The sequence below is a fragment of the Heterodontus francisci genome, chromosome 36 (assembly GCF_036365525.1).
Source record: "Heterodontus francisci isolate sHetFra1 chromosome 36, sHetFra1.hap1, whole genome shotgun sequence".
Classification (NCBI taxonomy): Eukaryota; Metazoa; Chordata; class Chondrichthyes; order Heterodontiformes; family Heterodontidae; genus Heterodontus; species Heterodontus francisci.
In genome coordinates this window covers 18,641,681-18,663,566 of record NC_090406.1, presented here as the reverse complement: position 1 = coordinate 18,663,566, position 21,886 = coordinate 18,641,681, and positions in this window count along the sequence as shown.

Below are 21,886 nucleotides of genomic sequence, written 5' to 3'. Positions count from 1 at the left end.
TTCAACGTACATCATCTCAAGAATATTTCTATGCTTACATGAAGAGAAAGCACAAAATTCAAGAGAACTGATCCAAATTGAAGGAGGGCTCAGAAATTAGAAGTTTTCCAATTCCCTAGGAGTTGGCCACTCTGAAGTATAGGAATGTGGAAGGTAAACCACAGACATCTTCCAAGCTCGAGGCTGGTAACGTTCAGCTCTTAATGTCTGGTTCTCATTCTCCCACCCTATCACATAGGACATGCACAGAGCTACAGTTATCTCCTAATGCAAGTTCTGTTTGAAGGTATATCCTGGAGCCAGCATTCTAACATTGCCCTTTTTCAGCAAGAGAAGCTGGCCAGCACTACCAATGGCCTAGAGTGCCTCACAGTATACTTTCACCAACATTTGCAAGCATCACCACAGCAATGCATCTTCGAGGATGCAGTTTGTGAGTTTAAGAAAGTAACACAGGGTGAGTCGCAGAACCCCCAGTTTGAGGAACGAGGGGTGGTGGCAGAGGAGGAGCAGGATCCTGGCGCCCATAATGGCAGCTGTCAGCGACAGTGTTATGGTTGAACCACACATCTGGTACCTCTTGGCTCAATTGGTAAAAGTGCTCTGGTGTGGTACTGAAGCTATATGCACGAGGGGTTTCCTAGTTCACGTATGTGCCTGAGTTAGTTTGTCTTGCTGAGCTAGGCAAGGGGGAGAAATGAGCATGGTTCCCACTCCCTGGCAGAATAGCCTGTGGACTCTCACTGTCTAAACTCAAGTATGGCTGCCAACATCTGCGAAGATTAACTCCAACAAGTTTCAAAACTTAAGGAGAGAAAAAGGGAGAAGGTATAAAAGTACCCCTTCTGTAAATCATATGATATGAATCCATAGTAAAAATATCATAACTTTACTCACTGAAATTTTAGCATTTTTTAACATTAACATTAGCATTGTTCTTATTTTGTGCAGGCTGCAGACTATATTATGAAAATAATCGATGCCAGAGACTGAGTAATTTAAACTTGGGGCTCAGTTGGCAGTCATGAGGCAGTCAAGCTTTGCCCTCATGGTTTATGAAGTCATCTGAACCCCAGAGCAAATTACACTGTTATTATTCACTCCCAAACAGCTATACTCTCTCTATAATTTGCACTTGTCTTCACAGACCCAGATGAGCTTCCTGCAATGTCTGACACCAGCAGTGATGCTCAGCTGGATGCAAATACTTACTGTGATGATCAATTACCTTTCTGCTCAGCCAGCACCAGAAATAGAATGGAGGTATCCTTTAATTTTACAACTGTATGGGTGGGTGGTTGGGTATCTGTGTGTGGGTGAATGTCAGGGGTGGCGGGGGAGGGGAGGAGTTCGACATGCACACATGTATCATGTCTAACCACACAGCAAAACATTTCAACATGAGAAACCATACATGAAGAAAAAGAAAGCATGCTAGTTCATGGTTAAAAAAATTAGAAGAAGGTAGTTTCTTCATCTTAGTCTTACAGGTCTGATTCTAATCAGGAGTTGAGCTCAGTGATGTGTAGGACAGCATTTGACCTGAATCTCAGAGTTGACAATATGTAGGACCCTGGGGCAACCACAGAATCCTTGATGGTTATCTCTTGGTTAGAAAATGCAGGGATTATACATCTGCTGTTGCCACAATTGATCGAAAAATCAGAAAAGTAAAGCTGACTGACTGCTATGAAAAAGAATTGCTAACTGCTTTGCCACAAGTGCAGCAGTAATCTGTTGCTCTGTACTCTGATAAATGTGATAAAAACAAAAGCTGAATACTCTGTGCATGGTACTGAAGGTTAAACTCACAGCAGCTCAGTAGCAAAGGCTACCTAAAAAGATTATTTTTTGTAATGTGTTTGCTGGACGGGCAACATTGGATTTAAAAGCAGCAAGAATGTAGCATAATATTTCCCTGATAGTTCAGCAGGTAAATTGTGTTGTGCTGAGTCCTGAAGACCAGGGATTTCTTGGATTTGAAATATACTGCCTCACAATCTTAACCAGTAATTGCCAGGGTTTTTGATCCTGATTGCCATCTATTGATTCCGGTTGGAAAAGGTGGATGTTAAGCAGAGGTAGAATGGGAGTTAATTGCATTGCCTCCTTCCCCTTGATGCAACTACCTGCGGACATTCACTAACTAGGTTTCCCATCTATCTCAGATACTAACAGGTCTTGGTGTATAAAATAGACTATCTGTTCATATATTTCATTGCTGTTCATGGGATCTTGCTGTGTGCAAATTGGCTGCTGTGTTTCCTACATTACAACTATGAATATACTTCAAAAGAACTTACTTAGCTGTATGCGCTTTGGAACATCCTGAGGACAGGAAAGCTGCTATATCAATGCAACTTTTTCTTTCTTTATGGCTTGGTGAATGATGGGTACTAACTCACAGCATGTCGAAGCACCAATGTGCTGTGCCATCGTAACACACTCACAAATCAAGTTTCACCATTTATCAACAAATACTATTCCAAGGGGGTAATTTTAATTCCTGGGTGGGAAAGTGGTCTACTGAGGGGCTGGCCCATCTGCGAGTAATAGTGGGATGCCCAGCCGATTTTAACAGCCAGACCTTATTAACGTCACCAAAATGATCAGGAAGTCACCAGGAAGTGTTGTACGGCCAATAAAATCTGATATCTCAAAGGCTGCTGAGGAAACTTAAGGTAAGTGTGAGGCCACTTGGGGAAATGGAGGTTCTGGCTGGTTTGGAAAAGTGGGAGGGGTGTGCGCATTGAGGGGAAAATACAGGCAGGAGAGGCCTACACTTACCTTGTAGGGCCCAGAGCTCCTCTTGGCTGCTTCCCTAACACCAACAGTAAAGTGGCTGTCAGATTAAAGGCCTGCTACCCGACCTGAACTTGACGGGACCCAAAGACAAGTGTCGGGTTTCAGTCGGGTTGGGTCACTCTTCCAGGTCGGGGCGAGTCCGGGTCGGACACACACGGTACTACTTTTTGCTCTGCTGGGAGGAAAAGGGAAGTTGAGTAAGTAAGCGTCAAAATTTGAAAAGCCTGCCGAAGCTGGGAGTCCGAGACGTCAAGGAGGGAAACGTGCATCCGGACTCCACAGACTCTGTGTCTGTGCATTGAGCGTCTCTATGACATCATCACGCTCACTGCTGCAGCTTCCTTCCATTCCATTGCATCCATTCAAAGGTGGTAAGTACAGTGAGTGCATTATGGTCGGGTCGGGCCCGGGAAAAAATGGAAGGACTCGGGCCGGGTCGGGCTCGGGTCTGATGTGCTTCTGTCGTGTTCGGGTTGGGTTTTTTTTCCAGACCCGAGCAGGCCTTTATGTCAGATCCCAATGATGTCATTAGGACCTGATCTGCATAGTTAAAGAAGGCTCCCTAGCTTTGAGCAGGTGTCCCTTGGCGAGGGCAATTTAAAATTGCAGACAGCGAGATCAGGGCAGAAGTCCAGTGACCCATTTCATTTTAACTGCTCCAGCTCCTGCTTTCGTTGGGGGAAGGGAAGAGTTAAAATCTCCCATCCCCCCCTAAATTTCTCCTTCACATTTCATTTTGCTTTCAACACAACTTTCAGTTCCAGCGAAATATTTTTCCTGTGCTTATATATTTTTTCTCATAATTCCTCTGCCCCTGAATGCTGTGAGTCCTCTTGGGATACAGCGTCATCTTCCCAATTCTTATTCCTTATGACTCTGGACAAAGAGAATAGAATGGTCAATGGATCATTCGGCACTAGGTTTCATTAATTGTTCACCCAATATGTGTGCATATTCATATCCAGTAGAGCTCATTGGATAGCAATTAGGAGTGAGAACCTGAGCTGGTTTCCTCCCCCTTCTGACCTCCCCCCTGTCCCCAACCTGAGGCTGATTGTGGGATTATCACAGCTTCCTTTGCTGAGATTCCATTCCTGGATTATATCCCTCACTTCCATACTAGGTAATGCAGTTACCCACTTAATCATTGGAGTTGACCATTTTTTAAAAACTGTGTTTGTTTCTTAGAAGAGGCAGCAGAGATTCAAAGTGCAAAGACACATCTGAAATAATAAGAAACAGAAATTGTCTGAGTGCATTTTTGAGGTTATCTGTTCTATCCTAACAGTTTTAGTGAGGTGAATTTCCTCTTGCAACAAAATGTGAAAGAATGTCAATTTTTCTCTATAATTCCTGTGTTTCCAAGCCATGTGCTCCCACTATTTAATTAGTGAAATGGTAATTACAGAGAAAAACAGGCATTCTGTTTTTCATTATGTGTTATTTCGCCCCACATATTTAATACAATAAAGTCTTATTTTTGCATTCCATGGAGCATAAATAGGAACTTCCCTATAAGTATATAAATACTTCCTATGAAAGTAATTGGTGCAGTAGGTTAGACACAGGCATTTCTTTGCTGGGAACTGGGTTCAAGTCTAGGCTTCACTAATAAGATGACAATCTCCTTTAGTTGCTGGTAGTACTAATTATCTGTGAAATGAGTTAACCAGTCTCAGTCCACAGGACGGCTCATATGAGAGGTGTCACGTTGATGCAGGGGCTGCTCCTCTTAGGTTGGTTTAGGTCAAAAGTAGAGGGAGCTAGACTCTGGGTATGTTAATGCTATTCCTATTCTGTGAGTGCTCAATACTGACACCGGGTGCTTCAAAAGTACTACCTGTAACTCATCTTCCTGTTAAGAAGACACTACTTAATGTTTGAAGAATGAATTGTTGCCTAAGCAAGTAATGTTCACTTCAAATAAACCTCTAATGAGCAGGACTCCCTCCTTATAATCCACTTATTATCTTTAATTTATAAAACCCCAAGCCACTTCCTACTCATTTCTATATATAACTATTCCATTTCATACCAAGGACTGTATTGCCCAGCCCATGATATAATTCCTACAAAATGCAGTTATGAAACCTGTGGGTTAAAATTGCACTGCGCAGTTTTGGTAACAAAAGACAGTAGTGAAATGTCTCTGTCTACTATTTAATCAGAGGTGTTAACCCATTTAAAATAGTCAGGTTAAATAGGGGACAGTGAATTCTCATACAAACACAAATTGCATTTGTGACTAAATTGCATAGTGGAATTTCAAGTCATTAGTGAGATTACATCCCCAGTATTTGACAAAAATCACTCTGACAGTTTTTTTCTTAATGTTAATTTACTTTTTTTATACACCATAATAGACTTAAAAAGGACAGGGATCATTTGACTTTTAAAGACTGCCCTCATAAATAAAATACACAAATAACAGCTCTGCACTCAGGAAGAGTAGACTCTACACACAATATTAGTACAGCTGAAGTGTTATTGGGACATTTTTAATATAGACTGTTGCAGCTGAACAATAACAACCTTTGGCAGTGTGCTTTTATCCTTACAGGCATGAGATAACTTTCTCTGATGCCTTTTCAGCTGGGTTAACACTTCACTTTCCTGTTTGCATTTTGCATTATTATGTAAAGGGACTGAAGATAATGAAAATTGATATGTCTAAAATAATTAATGATATTAACCCCCACCCCCAATGAGACCCTGATACCTGTGTTTGCCAGTTTTAAATGTGTGTAAATTATATGCATGTACATAGAAAGCTGTACATCAACGATGACTAAAGTGCCTGTTGTAAAATATCCCAGTGAAGGATTGGATGCTGAGTAGCTACAGGAGGTCAGGAAAGTTGATCGAAAAGGTATTACAAAGGCAAGTTTTGAGGCAGTTTTTAAAAGTTAAAGAGGTTGAAAGGTGCAAGGCCAATTCAGTGCATTAAAGGACAAGGAGCCAATGCAGGTTGGTGAGCACTTTTATTACTACAGAAATAAGACTTCAATGACTCAGCAGGACCTAAAGCTGTATAGAATGTGGGCAGTGGAGTTTTATGCAAATTGGAGTTAGTGATGAGTGACGCACAGGAGGCTAACAAGGAGCGCACTGAAGAAATGAAATTTTGTGGCAACCACGGCATGAATAATCACAGAAGGTGGAGACGCAGCAAGGGCAGAGAGGCAGTATTGCAAAGGTGAAAGTAGGCAATCTTGGTGATGGATAGGATGTGGGGTTTGAACTCAATTTAGGGTCAAATAGAGTTCTAAGGATATCAACTGATACAAACAGTATGGGTAGAAGTGGTTATTTCTCACAACAGACTTCATAGACGAGTTATCAGTGCAGATGTGTGGCAGTAACATTTGCAGCACACTAGATCTATTGTGCAATCCCTATTTCAAGGTCTCTCTACTGACACTGCAACTTGAAATAATGATTTTGATGGTCTAGGCAGCATTTCAGTCCCACATTTTCATGTTGCTCCTTTCAGCTCCCATTTGATTAATAAAAATGCAATGAAATCCCATTATTATAACATCACACTTAATAACCACCTTAGGTATTAAAGGGTCTGTATAATCTTGTCTGACAAAAATTCAGTGGGATGAGTTCAGGTGGTAGCTGTCATGGGGTTAATTGTAAAGTTCATAATAGTTTTCAACTGGTTCTCAGATGTATCCTAGATCACATTTCAATCATTTGATTGTCAATGTGATATAGACAATCATTCAATGGGCAGACAAGTGGCAGATGAAATTTAATGCAGAGAAGTATGAAATGATTCATTTTGGTAGGAAGACTGCGGAGAGACAATACAAAATAAAGGGTGCAATTCTAAAGGGGGTGCAGGAATAAAGGGACCTGGGTGTATATGTGCAGAAATCATTGAAGATGGCAGGACAAGTTGACAGAGCGGTCAATAGAGCATACAGCCTTCTAGGCTTCATTAATAGGGGCAAAGAGTATATGAATTAAGTTGAACTTGTGTTGAACGCTGGTTCAGCCTCAACTGCAGTATTGTGTCCAGTTCTGGGTGTCACATTTGAGGAAAGATGTGAAGGCATTGGAGAGAGTGCAGAAAAGGTTCATGAGAATGGTTCCAGGGATTGAGGAACTTCAGTTACATGGATAGATTGGAGAAGTTGGGACTGTTTTCATTGGAGGAGAAGGTTGAGAGGACCTTTGATAGAGGTATCAAAGGGGTCTGAACAGGGTATATAGGGGAGGAACTGTTCCAATTGGTGGAGGGATCAAGAGCAAGAGGGCACAGATTTAGGGTAATTGGTAAAAGAAGCAATAGCAACATGAGGAAAACCTTTTTTACGCAGTGAGTGGTTAGGATCTGGAATGCACTGCCTGAGAGTATGGCGGAGGCAGGTTCAATTGAGGCATTTAAGAGGGAATTGGATTGTTATCTGAAAAGGAAGAATGTTCAGGGCTACAGGGCGAAGGCCAGAGAGTGGCACTAGGTAAACTGCTCTTTCAGAGAGCCGGCGCAGACACGACGGGCTGAATGGCCTCCTTCTGTGCTGTAGCAATTCTCTGATTCTTCCTCGGCTTGACACCATAACAGATAATGGAGTGAACCTATACCAACCACTCCATTCTGATCTTTTTTGCACCAGTGTGTTGCCTGAAAAATAATATTCCCCCTCCTCTTCTCAACTGAAGGAAGTGCCTCCTTATTGGTCACCTTCTGATACCTTGCCTAAATAACCATTCTTCATATGTAAAAGGCAGTGAGTGTCAGTAGCGTATCCAACAATGGGGAGCATCACAGCTGTGCTCAATCCTGTTGTTACCCAATGTCCACACACAAACACTTCTGGCACTAGTCATTGGTTAGCGATCAAGAGCAAGATCCCTAGACAATTTTCCCTTCCCTAATCAGGAGCGCTGAGGCCAAGTGTACCACTCCTGTTGCCATGTCAGCTAAGATGAGCTACAACAACACAGCTTGTATTTATATAGCCCCTTTAACATAATAAAACATTCCAAGGCACTTCACAAGGGCACTATAAAGCAAACTACATAAGGAGATATTAGGGCAGATGACTAAAGGCTTTGGTCAACGAGGTAGATTTTAAAGAGCATCTTAAAGCGGGAAAGCGAAGTAGAGAGGCGCAGAGGTTTAGGGAGAGAATTCTAAAGCGTCAGGCCCTGAAGGTGCGGCCACCAGTGGTGGAGCGATTACAATCAAGGATGCCCAAGAGGCCATAATAGGATTGCAGATATCTCAGAGGGTTGTGGGACTGGAGGAGATTACAGAGATAGGGAGGGGTGAGGCCATGGAGGGATTTGCAAACAAGGATGAGGATTTTAAAATTGAAGCATTTCATAACCGGGAGCCAATGTAGGTCAGTGAGCTATTGCAGCACAAATGGGACGTTTAACTTTAGACCTCCTTGTACAACTCACTCACTCACTGCCTTAACCAGCTGAGCCATTGATAGCATGAAGCTAATTTTCATTCAAAAGGTGTAGTTCTTCACTCTCCATATACAATGCACAGCTCATTTTGAAGAGTCTGACTTATTAGTTGTTCAACTAATTGGGTCAGTTCAACATCAGCAACCTGAATGATATCTTTAATGTTAGGAATGCCCAATACACTTTTCAGACTGTCATAGGAAATAGACACTGAGTCAGAAAGGATTAGGAAATATGATGAAAAGTTTCAAACCTTATTAAACAATGTTCAGATACCTTGGTGACAAGGCTGTCTGGAGTCCAATATCTGGGAAGCTACTGGTACTATGTTAGTCAAGCGTCTAGTGACCCTGTAAACTTCTTTTAATATTTTCAAGTGTCAGTCTGGATTATTTCAAAATGCAATATACATTGCTATGATGCACACATATAACATCATTGCATATTGCTTTTTACAGTATGTAGTGATGATGCCAGTCTATAACGTACAAATTGGATCATTGGTCTTGTAATTTCCCAACCAGTGTACCTTGCGAGCACCATGGATGCTCAGTCATTGAGTATATTCAGCACAGAGGTCAATAGATTTTTGGGTACTAAGGGAATTAAGGGATATGGGAAAAGTGCAGGAAGTTGGTGTTGAGGTAGATGATCAGCCATGATCTTGTTGAATGCCGGAGCAGGCTCGAAGGGCCAAATGGCCTACTCCAGCTCCTATTCCTTATTTTCTTGTGTTTTTATTTCTCACTGGGAGAGCCCAATTAGAGAATTTGCTCTAATATTCTCTCATTGTTTTCTGAGCATGAACCTGAAGCAATACTTTCAGATACACTAAGACACCAGGATAAATGAGCACTAATAGAGCGCTGTGAAGGGAAAGTTTAGCACAGACACAAGGAAGTGTTCCTGTACACCGAGGGTGATCTGTAGCTGGAATGGGTTACTGGTGGAATGGTTGAGACCAACACATTTGACTCATTTAATAGTTAGATGCTGTAATGGGAAGATGATAGGCTTGGCATTCTGAAAGTGCATTCTTCATCCGAACCTATCTTATACGTTTATGGTTCTGCAGAGCGAACTCAGTTCATAGATTCACAGTTCTTAATCCCAGTTTCATTCTGGACTAATTGCTTTGATGCAATACAATGTAATTCATAGAGTCATAGAGTCATACAGCATAGAAACAGGCCCTTCGGCCCACTGCATCCATGCCGACCATAATGCCTATCTATACTAATCCCACCTGCCTGCATTAATTCCATATCCCTCAATGCCTTGCTCATTCAAGTACCTGTCCAGATGTCTCTTAAATGTTGCTACTGTTCCTGCCTCCACCACCTCCTCTGGCAGCTCATTCCAGATACCCACTATTCTTTGTGTGAAAAATTTACCCCTTTTCCCCTTTAAACCTCCTCCCTCTCACCTTAAATCTATGCCCTCTAGTTTTAGTCACCCCTACCATGGGAAACAGACTCTGGCTATCTACCCTATCTATGCCTCTCATAATTTTATATACCTCTATCATGTCCCCTCTCAGCCTCCTTCGCTCCAGGGAAAACAGACACAGCCTATCCAATCTCTCTTTATAACTCAAGCCCTCCAAACCAGGCAACATCCTTGTGAATCTTTTCTGCACCCTCTCTAGCTTAATCATATCTTTCCTGTAGTGCGGCGACCAGAACTGCACACAGTACTCCAAATGCGGCCTAACCAACGTTATGTACAACTGTAACATGACGTCCCAACTCTTGTATTCAATGCCTCGGCCGATGAAGGCAAGCATGCCATATGCCTTCTTCACCACCCTGCCTACCTGTGTTGCCACTTTCAGGGAACTATGTACTTGCACCCCAAGGTCTCGCTGCTCAAGAACACTCCCCAGGGCCCTGCCATTCACTGTATATGTCCTGCCTTGGTTTAACTTCCCAAAATGCATCACTTCACACTTGTCTGCATTAAATTCCATTTGCCAATCCCTTGCCCACTTTCCCAGTTGATCTATATCCCGTTGTAACCTTAGACAACCTTCTTCACTGTCCACTATACCAACAATTTTGGTGTCATCTGCAAACTTACTAATCATGCCCCCTACATTCACATCCAAGTCATTAATATATATGACAAACAACAGAGGGCCCAGCACCGATCCCTACGGCACACCACAGGTCCCCGGCCTCCAATCTGAAAAACAACCCTCCACTACCACCCTCTGCCTCCTATCACCAAGCCAATTTTGTATCCAATTGGCTAGCTCACCCTGGATCCCATGTGTTCGAACCTTCCGGACCAGCCTACCATGTGGGCCTTGCTAAAGTCCATGTAGACAACGTCCACCGCCCTGCCCTCATCAATCCTCTTGGTTACCTCCTCAAAAAACTCAATCAAATTCGTGAGACATGATTTCCCACACACAAAACCATGTTGACTATCCCTAATCAGACCTTGCCTTTCCAAATGCATATAAATCCTGTCTCTCAGAATCCCTTCCAATAACTTTCCCACCGCTGATGCAAGGCTCACCGGCCTGTAGTTCCCTGGCTTATCCCTGCTGCCCTTCTTAAATAAAGGCACAACATTAGCTATCCTCCAGTCTTCTGGTACCTCACCTGTGGCTAATGATGATACAAAAAGCTCTGCCAGGGCCCCAGCAATCTCCTCCCTTGCTTCCCATAGTATCCTAGGATACACCTGGTCAGGCCTGGGGATTTATCCACCTTAATGCGCTTCAAAACCTCCAACACCTCCTCCTTTGTAATGTTGATATGCTCCAGGATATCGCTGCTCCCTCCCTTGAACTCATTAGCTTCCATGACCTTCTCCATGGTAAATACAGATGAGAAGTCTTCATTTCAGACCTCGCCCATTTCCCGTGGCTCCACACATAGATTACCACACTGATCCTTAAGGGGACCTACTCTCTCCCTAGCTACCCTTTTACTCTTAATATACTTATAGAATCTTTTAGGATTCTCTTTTATCTTATCTGCCAGGGAAATCTCATGGCCCCTTTTTGCCCTCCTAATTTCCTTCTTAAGTGTACTCCTACATCCCTTATGCTCCTCGAGGGACTCGCTTGATCCCAGCTGTCTATACCTGACATATGTCTCCTTCTTTGTTTATTTAGAGTTACTGCCTCCTGTTTGCTCATCTGTACTGTAGGACGGTCTCACCATCATCAGCAACAAAAACAAGGTAACATAAATTAAGTGCCACAAGGCACTGGTCCACTTGAAAGGAACCAAGTGGCAGCTAGTAGCCATTTTAAATTCATGGGTGGGTGCTAATAGAATGGTGAAAGTTTCAACTTCACCAAGTTTGAAGAAATGATACTCGTTTAAAAGGTGGGCAACTGTTTGTTCTGAATAAATTTCCAAACGATAAATTGGAGCAGAATTAGTTACTTTTGTTTCTTTGGTTTAGCTTTCATTTTCCTCTTGTAAACTGGATTTGAGCAGAGCTGTGTAAATCAGCAAATAAGTTGAACTGGTCCAATAAAACAGGTATTATCACAGACTGAAGGAATTGGACATAAATCCTTTGACAAACCATTACTGTCTTTCAAATAATGGCCAAAGGCTGCCAAAGCTAGGTCCGCATGATTCCGATAAGTGATGGGTGATGGGGCAGAATAACATTAGCAGCATAGACTGCACTGAAATGGACCTCATAATGGCAGTCATCAATTCATGTAGAGGACAGCGGAATCACAGCCATCAGAAACTTGCACTCTTCTGTTGCTGGACTAGAAGGAGGAACTCACCAAATCTGACATCTTAAGGAGCTAGAAAAATAATTTGATAAAAGCAGAGGTGTTAAACGAAGAAAATAATATCCAAAAGAAGTGGGAATAAAAAACCAAAAGCATTTTCTTTCTGCTACAGCTTTGCTAATTACTTTCATTTTTATACTTTGAGTTCCAAATTCCCTTTAATACTCTTAAGTTGTTCACTTCATGGAACTAATCTCTTTTTAGAGACCTGGTGCAGTTGAAAGGAATTTCCTCTTCTTCAAAACTGTTGAATTAATTGTCCCCCCACTTTCATTTTGAAATAGAGACGAATGGTCAGGATGGGGGTTTCAGGTAATATTAACCCTAAACATCCTGATCTGTCCTTTCAGTTAAATGAAACATGAGTTTCCTGTAGTAAGTCAAGTTCCTCCCTCAATTAACTTTAGCTTAAAAATGTAATACAAGAATTACTTTGCAGGCATATTACCTATAACTTTTCTTGTAAAATGACAATATTTACACTTTTTGGTTTCAAATATTATCATTCCTTCTGTATTTTTGTTTTTCTTTAATAAAAAACTATTTTATTTTCAAATTGATGATGCGGAATGGGATTCTGTAATCTACTAAAACAAGTTGATGGATCATCCAACTGGAAAATTAAGGCAATCCCTTCTTCATTAGCCATTATATCTGAACGGAACCTGAACTAGGAATTAAAATACGTCAGGATCTAATCTTAACTAGGATTTAAAGTGAACTTTAACGGAAATTTTCAAACCACAAAAGTAGAATGAGGGAGTTCTGATTTAAGATCCACAAATCGTGATCAAGAGTTTGCCGTCTCTAGATTCTTAAATCAGGGTCTTAATACCACAGGCAATAAACACTTCTTCTGTACTTACAAATCTAAAATAAACATTAAAGACTAACATATAAGTACAGGATTCTGTTAACAACAAGACATGTTTTTGGGTGCTAACTGAAGTGATTTATGGCTTTAACCCCTTATAGGGACTAAATCAAATCAGGAGTACATCCCTATGAATCTCCTTTAATTAAGTTCAAACCAGACAAATTCTTCTAGACACTTATTTGGGTCCAAAGATTTAAACTAGCTTTCCCTCAAAGAAAGAAAACTAACAGAGAATATTACCATCTTTCGGATAGCCTATTTTTAATAATTATGGCTAAGTCAGAAATATCTCAGATATTATAAGGGTCTGGGAATCTCTCTTCAATACGTATCTCTCCACCTAAAGAGACACAGAGAGGGGGTTCTTGTAGTTGTATACAGAATGCTACATGAGTCGATTTATTAACTTTTATATATTTATTAAAGAATTTAACGCACAATACACTTTTAAGTGGATAAGTATATCACAATATCAAATATTACTAAGATGTAACACATAATCCTATTTCTAACATAGAATCCAAAAGTTTAACCTTACTAATGTTACAGCAAAATATCTTAGAATATCCATCAAAACTTAAAGTAAACTTTTACCTTACCTTAAATTCCCTGAGTAAACCATGTGGTGAGAAGTATTGTTTGAGGAATTCAACACTTCTAATTTTTTGCTTCAAAACCTTTCATGTTTATACTGTTTCTAAGGTGTCATATAACCTTTAAGCGTATAGGTATTATCTTTCTGTGTGTGTTTTTCTTGCTTTTAAAATCCATATTTGGTAGTGTCATCAACTAACATCTCCGCTTAATGTTTTACTGGAAATCCCATGCTCTTGAAATTGTGAGCATTTATCTGGTCAAATATTTATAATGTGTTTTATGATAGGTTGAACCTTCTTTGTGGGTCAATCTGCCTACATTTACCAACACCATCAATTAATTAAATTTACGGCTACAATTTACTGATGTCACACAGGATATTTCAATGTGTGTGTTTATCCTTCAAGTCCTTGGCAACAGAGACGCTGAAATAGATTTCCTAACTTATTCTATTGTAATAGGGACCTTGAATTTTTGTATCTCTACCTTCTTCAAGGGGAATATCAGTGAGTCTTGAAAACTGACCAATTATTCAGTCTTTAATTCTAAAAGGTATAATATATTAACTATATCTAAATTTTACCTAATTAAGCCTATTATACCGATATTTCATCACAGGGCTAATTATTTTAATGTCTGAAGTGCTGAACACATTGTTAGTAGCTAAATATCAATTTAATTTGTGGCGCAGATGGTAGCACTCTTGCCTTTAAGTCAGAAGGTTGTGGGTTCAAGTCCCACTCCAGGTCTTGAGCATAAAAATCAAGGCTGACACTCCAGTGCAATACTGAGGGAGTATGGTGCTGCCTTTAGGGTGGTGTTTTAAACTGAAGCCCAGGTGGACGTAAAATGTCCCATGGCACTATTTCAAAGAAGAGCAGGGAAGGTATCCCTGGAGTCCTGACCAATATTTATCCTTCAATCAACATCACAAATAGATTATCTGGTCATTATCACATTGCTGTTTGTGGGAGCTTGCTGTATGCAAATTGGCTGCTGCGTTTCCTACATTACAACAGTGACTATGCTTCATTGACTGTAAAGCACTTTGGGACATCCTGTAGTCATGAAAGGTGCTATAAAAATGCAGGTCTTTCTTTATTTTCTTTGTGGTTTCACCTGGTTTCTCTCAAAATCTCTTGAAGTCACTGACTCGCGTCAGGATGTAGTTCCATGACTACATAGAAACATAGAAAATAGGAGCAGGAGTAGGCCATTCAGCCCTTCGAGCCTGCACCACCATTCAATACGATCATGGCTGATCATCCAAACTCAGTACCCTGTTCTCGCTTTCTCCCCTTGATTCCTTTAGCCCGAATGTTTATTTGTCATGTATGACCCTGGTCAGCGAATATCAACAGGCAATTCTAACATGGAGTTCATCACCACTGAGCCCAATCCCATTCTCCTGCAGCCCCCCGATGTCCACTTTTCAGTGGGGTCACGAGGTGGCAAATCGAGAGGAGGAGCCCCGGCTAATTTATCACATTCCTGCTCCAGGGCCGAGTTCATCTAACTCAGTATATGGATTTAGCCTGGATCCTTCAGCTCTGTATAGCTTAATAGTGGGCAGTGTATCACTCACAACGGTGCATATTTCTATTTCTGATTGCAGTTTCAGAATTAAATTTAAGACACAATACTTCATCTGTTTTCACAGAAGAGAGGGACAATACAGACATTGCAAGCAGGGAGGAGTAGTGTGAAATATTAGATGAAATTAACATAGTGACAGGGGAAGTATTAAGTGGTTTAACATCGTTGAAAGGGAATAAATCCCCAGGCCAGGATGAAATGCATCCTAGGCTGTTAAGGGAAGCAAAAGAAGAAATAGTAGGAGGCTCTGACCATCATTTTCCAATCCTCTCTGGCTACCGCCAGAGGATTAGAGGGTAGCTAACATTGTAATAATGTTTAAAAAGGAAGAAGGGGATAGACGGAGCAATTACAGTCCAGTCAGCCTAACCTCAGTCGTGGAAAAGTTATTCGTAAAAATTCTAAGGGGCAGGACATTTAGAAAGACACAGATTAGTCAAAGACAGTCAGCATGGATTTGTTAAAGGAAGGTTGGCTGGAAGAGCAGACTGGAGGTGGTTGGGGAGGGGGGATGCTGTTCCTGTCGCCTTTCTGCTCCCGCTGTAATTTTACGAGCAGCGGGGAAGGTGGCAAACAGCCTGCCTGCCTCAGGCCAATTAAGGCCCTTAAGTGGTCGATTAATTGCCACTTAAGGGCCTCCTCCCACTGCCACTGGTATATTACCAGCAGCAGACGGGCGGGTCAGCGGACGGGAGGCTGCTCAGTAAAACCTGGTGGATTGGCGGGAGGATTGGGATGTGGTCCCTCCTGATCAGGCACCCTGTGCCCCAAGGAGGGACAACCCTTATGCCACAAGCCGCCCCTGCTGGAGCACATCCCCTACTGCACTCTCAACCAACTCCCCCTGCCTCGCCAGGGCCTAGCCTATTGTCCCCGGCAAAGCCCCGCACACTTACCTCAATTCTGAGGCCTCCTCCAGTGCTGCTTCTCTCACTGGGTGCAGTCCCTGCAGTAGCCAGCACACCCAGTGACACTGCTGGGACTGAAGAATTGCTCGCCTGTTGATTGGCCGGCAGCTCTTGGAGCCGGGACTTCCTGCTTCGGAGGAGCCGAAGTCCCGCATGAGGCCAGTTAAGGTCTGGGCCATGTAAGATCATAGAGTGGCTTTCAGGCCTGGCAGTGGTGGGCTCACCCCTGACTTCTTGGCTGGTGGGCGGGGCCTCTGCCCCAACGTAAAATTCCAGCTGTTGTGTCTAACTAACATGCTTGAATTTTTTGAGACGGTAACAAGGCGGGTCGATGAGGGTAGTGCATTTGTGGTAGTCCATATAGATTTTCCTATCCTGAGTGGCGTGAAATAGGGCTGTGTTCTCGCACCTACACTGTTTGGGATCTTCTTCTCCCTGCTGCTCTCACATGCGTTCAAGTCTTCAGAAGAAAGAATTTTCCTCCACACAAGATCAGGTGGCAGGTTGTTCAACCTTGCCCTTCTAAGAGCGAAGACCAAAGTACGGAAAGTCCTCATCAGGGAACTCCTCTTTGCTGACGATGCTGCATTAACGTCTCACACTGAAGAGTGTCTGCAGAGACTCATCGACAGAATTGCGGCTGCCTGCAACGAATTTGACCTAACCATCCGCCTCAAGAAAACGAACATCGTAGGACAGGATGTTAGAAATGCTCCATCTATCAATATCAGTGACCACGCTCTGGAGGTGGTTCAAGAGTTCACCTACCTAGGCTCAACTATCACCAGTAACCTGTCTCTCGATGCAGAAATCAACAAGCGCATGGGAAAGGCTTCCACTGCTATGTCCAGACTGGCCAAGAGAGTGTGGGAAAATGGCGCACTGACACAGAAGAAAAAAGTCTAAGTATATCAAGGCTGTATCCTCAGATCTTGCTCTACGGCAGCGAGGCCTGGACAACGTATGTCAGCCAAGAGCGACGTCTCAATTCATTCCATATTCGCCAACTCCGGAGAATCCTTGGCATCAGGTGGCAGGACCGTATCTCCAACACAGAAGTCCTCGAGACGGCCAACATCCCCAGCATATACACCCTACTGAGCCAGCGGCGCTTGAGATGGCTTGGCCATGTGAGCTGCATGGAAGATGACAGGATCCCCAAGGACACATTGTACAGCGAGCTCGTCACTGGTATCAGGCCCACCGGCCGTCCATGTCTCCGCTTTAAAGACGTCTGCAAACGCGACATGAAGTCCTGTGACATTGATCACAAGTCGTGGGAGCCAGCGATAAAGGCAGGGCTAAAGTGTGGCGAGCCAAAGAGACTTAGCAGTTGGCAGGAAAAAAGACAGAATCGCAAGGGGAGAGCCAACTGTGTAACAGCCCCGACAACCAATTTTATCTGTAGCACCTGTGGAAGTGTCTGTCACTCTAGAATTGGCCTTTATAACCACTCCAGGCGCTGCTCTACAAACCACTGACCAACTCCAAGTGCTTACCCATTGTCTCTTGAGACAAGGAGGCCAAAGAAGATATAGATTTTAGCAAGGCCTTTGATAAGATTTCACATTGCAAACTGGTCACTAAAGTAAAAGGCCATGAGATCAAAGGCAAAGTGGCAAGTTGATTCCAAAATTGGCTCAGAGACAGGAAGCAAAGATGCTTTTGTGACTGGAAGACTGTTTCCATTGGGGTTCCACAGGGCTCAGTACTAGGCCCCTTGCTTTTTGTGGTATATATCAATGATTTGGACTTGAATATAGGGGGAATGATTAAGAAGTTGGCTGTTTGGTTGCTAATGAAGAAAGCTGCAGACTGCAGGAAGGTATCAATGGACTATTCTGGTGCATGGAACAATGGCAAATGGAATTCAATCCAGAAAAGCGTGAAGTGTTGCATTTTGGGAAGGCTAATAAGGCAAGGGAATACACAATAAATGGTGGCATGCTGTGAAGTGTTAAAGAACAGAGGGACCTTGGAGTGCAAGTCCATAATTCCCTGAAGGTCGCTGCACAGGTAGATAAGATGGTCAAGAAGGCATACGGGATACTTGCCTTTATTGGCTGAGCCATAGAGTATATGAGCAGGGAGGTTATGCTGGAACTGTGTAAAACACTAGTTAGGCCACAGCTGATGTGTTGCTTGCAGTTCTGGTCACCACACTTTTGGAAAGATGTGACTGCACTAGAGAGATTATGATTATGATTAGATTAGATTAGAGATACAGCACTGAAACAGGCCCTTCGGCCCACCGAGTCTGTGCCGAACATCAACCACCCATTTATACTAATCCCATATTCCTACCAAACATCCCCACCTGTTCCTATATTTCCCTACCACCTACCTATACTAGTGACAATTTATAATGGCCAATTTACCTATCAACCTGCAAGTCTTTTGGCTTGTGGGAGGAAACCGGAGCACCCGGAGAAAACCCACGCAGACACAGGGAGAACTTGCAAACTCCACACAGGCAGTACCAGGAATCGAACCCGGGTCCCTGGAGCTGTGAGGCTGCGGTGCTAACCACTGCGCCACTGTACAGAGGGTACAGAGGAGACTCACGAGGATGTTGCCTGCTGTTACGACCAGGTGTGAAAGGTATCTAGGGGTTTTTTACTGTCTTCACCTGGTCTTATTGTAACAGGGTTTAATTTTAAACACACTAGGTTTTGAGCTTTCCCCTTGGTGAGTCCTTGTTTACCACTTTCCAATTATAAGGCAAAGAAATGAGCATAAACAGGCTTTCTTAGGTTTAAAGAAGAAAAGTGAAATTTTATTAAACTTAAACTCAATCATTAATTCGGTTAATGTCTACGGACAAACGCTTGCCCCACGCTGGCATGCATACGCGACACATACATGCAAATAGAGTCAGAAAAGAGCAGGAGAAAAATAAAATGGAGAGATTTAAGGCAATATCAGAAGAGTTTCTTGTTAATATGCTTCGAGCGCACTGTAGTCCTTTTGTAGGTAATTCTTGCTTTTTGTTGGGCCCAGTATTATTCTTAAATCTTGTTCACTATAGGAGACTTTTCTCTCTTGGGGTCCATATGTCTTCAATGGTTTCTGAAGCTGGTGAGAGCGAGATGAGAGTAGACAGGAGAACTGTCTTCTCAGTCCAGGGGCAAACAACTTTCTGAGTTTAAGAGTCTATGGCAAGTTCAAATCCAAGAAACTCCAACCGGCAGTTAGTCATGTAACTAAACTGGTCTGACCAGGTCTTCTGTGTATTGGGGAAGCAGGGACTGGTTCCTTTGTTCCAATGCTGTCTGCTGGTGTGCAAAAATGGTCTTTCCCGGCGAGGGGCCTGGTAATTCCTTGTGATAGGCCCTCTTTTCTTCCCAGCAACCATTTTAAGTTTTCATTTTCATATGGCGAAATAACGTGTGCCTCATTCTTGGTAGGTGGGGGCCTACATGACACCTGGACTGGAGAATTTTAGTTATGAAGAAAGATTGGATAGGCTAGGTTTGTTTTCTTTGGAACAGAGGAGGCTGAGGGGAGACCTAATTGAAGTGTATAAAATTATGAGGAGTCAGAATAGAAGGCCATTTACTCCTTTTTGGGGGGTCTATAACCAGGGGGCATAGATTTAGGGTAAGAGGTAGGAGGTTTAGAGGGAATTCGAGATCTGGAACTCGATACGCGAAAGGGTGATAGAGGCAGAAACCCTCATAACATTTAATAAGTACTTGGATACGCACTTGGAGTGCCATAACCTACAAGGCTATGGACAAAGAGCTGGGAAGTGGGATTAGGCTAGCTGGCTGCTTGTCAGCCAGCACAGACACAATGGACCGAATGGCCTCCTTCCATGCTGTAAATTTCTGCTGTTCTATAATTCTATAATGCTTCAAATGAAAGTTGCAGATAAGATCAGAATTGTGCTGCCCGTGGAATTAATTTGTGAGAACTATCCCTCAACTGAAATATTTATTCTAGACCCATTTACTTTTCACTTATTAATGAAGACAGCAACTTAGGATGTATTTGTAGTATTTGCATCACTGCATCACAAAGTGCTGTTCTGAGCATCATAGTTCAGCAGTTCAATTTGTTTGGTGCTGCCACACGTAGGTTTATTCTTGTTTATTAATATTAATAAACTAACTTTAAAATCTTTCTCAGTTGCAGGAAATTCAACTGAGCATAGACAAAGAAAAAAAGCTTTACATAGTATGGGATGGGAAAGATAAATATTCTCCTTAAGGATCTGCTTGGTTCAGTTGGTAGCATACTTGCCTCTGAGTCATTCTTGTCTGTGAGGTTGTGAATTCAAGGACATAATCTAGGCTGACACTCCAGTGCAGTAGTGATGGAGTGCTGCATTGATGGAAATACTGTCTTTCAGATGAGACATCAATCTAATGCCCTGTTTTCCCATTGAGGTGAAAATAAAAAACCCAATTGTAACATTTTAATGGAAGGGAAAGGAGTTCTGGAGTCCTGGCCAATATTTTAACCAACGCCACTAATAAAAGGATTGATCTAATTTGCTGCCTGCAAATTATTTGTTGCTTTTGCTGATAAAGTAACAGGGATTGCTAATCAAAAGTAATTCGTTGGCTGCAAAGCGATTTCAAAAGGAAATTGGAGGGGCACTTGAGGGAAATGAACTTGCAGAGCTATGGGGATAGAGCAGGGGTATTGGACAAACTGGATTGCCGGTATGGACTCAATGGGCTGTATGGACTCAATGGGCTGAATGGCCTCCTTCTGTGCTGTAATAACTATGACTTCAGGCCATCCTGAAGATGTAAATGACATTATGTAAATGCAAGTTATTTCTTCAATCAGAAACTGTAAGCCCTCTATTCCCATCACAGCAAGTCTATCCTCCCTTGACATCCACGAACTTGCAGTTTCAAGCAATGTGATTCGACAATGAATAACAGCAGGAACATGCCTATCTTGCCCTTCCCTAGGCCAATGGAACTGAGGCTAACTGAATCACCTCAGCCTTTGTGATCAGCTACCCTGGGACTTCCCTATTTTGTGTGGTTCAGCCCCACACTAGGAAGTACCTTTACAACTGAACCATCCAAAGAGCCACTTTTTAAAAATTTGTTCGAGGGGTTTTGTCGGTGTCACTGGTAAGGCCAGCATTTATTGCCCATCCCTAATTGCCCTTGAAAAGGTGCTGGTGAGTTGCCTTCTTGAATCCCTGCAGTCCTTGGGGTGTAGGTGCACCAACAGTACTGTTAGGAAGGGAGTTCCAGGATTTTGACCCAGCGACTGAAGGAACGGCAATACAGTTCCAAGGCTTGGAGGGGAACTTGCAGGTGGTGGTGTTCCTAATAATACTTATAAAATATTAAATAGCATTACTGTGCCCACATTAATTAGTGTTATCCTTTTCCTAGTCCCTTTAATAGCACTGTGGCCAAAATCCAAATGCTGCTTGTAATAGGGAGGATTAATACCCAATTTTATTTTGGTTGCCTTTAATGTTCTTCAGGTGACTGTGGCACTGATACCATTTAATGCTGGTGAAATGGGCAAAATATTTAGCCGAGTGTGCAAAAGTGGTTTGAGTCCATAAATGTGAGACTGAAAGCACTGTGATACAAAATGAGCATTCAAACCCTAAACTTGCCAATCTTCAGTTCAAACCACAAACCAAATGAGTTGCATATTCATTTTTTTCTCCTTACGCTATTTTCAAGTAAGATAATTTGGAAGCAGTACTAGCTATATGCAGGTCAGTCATATGTTTAACAGATGAGGGAGGTGTGCATGCTATAATCACTGACAGATTTTTGCTTACTCTCTGACGTTTTGAAAATGTTGCTGTTTTCAGTTGGTGAGATGGAAGAGGCTGGTAATTGTGGAGCATTGACTACGGTTTCCAATTGTGACCTTATGCCGATTCAGGATACGAGGCAGCACGTGGCA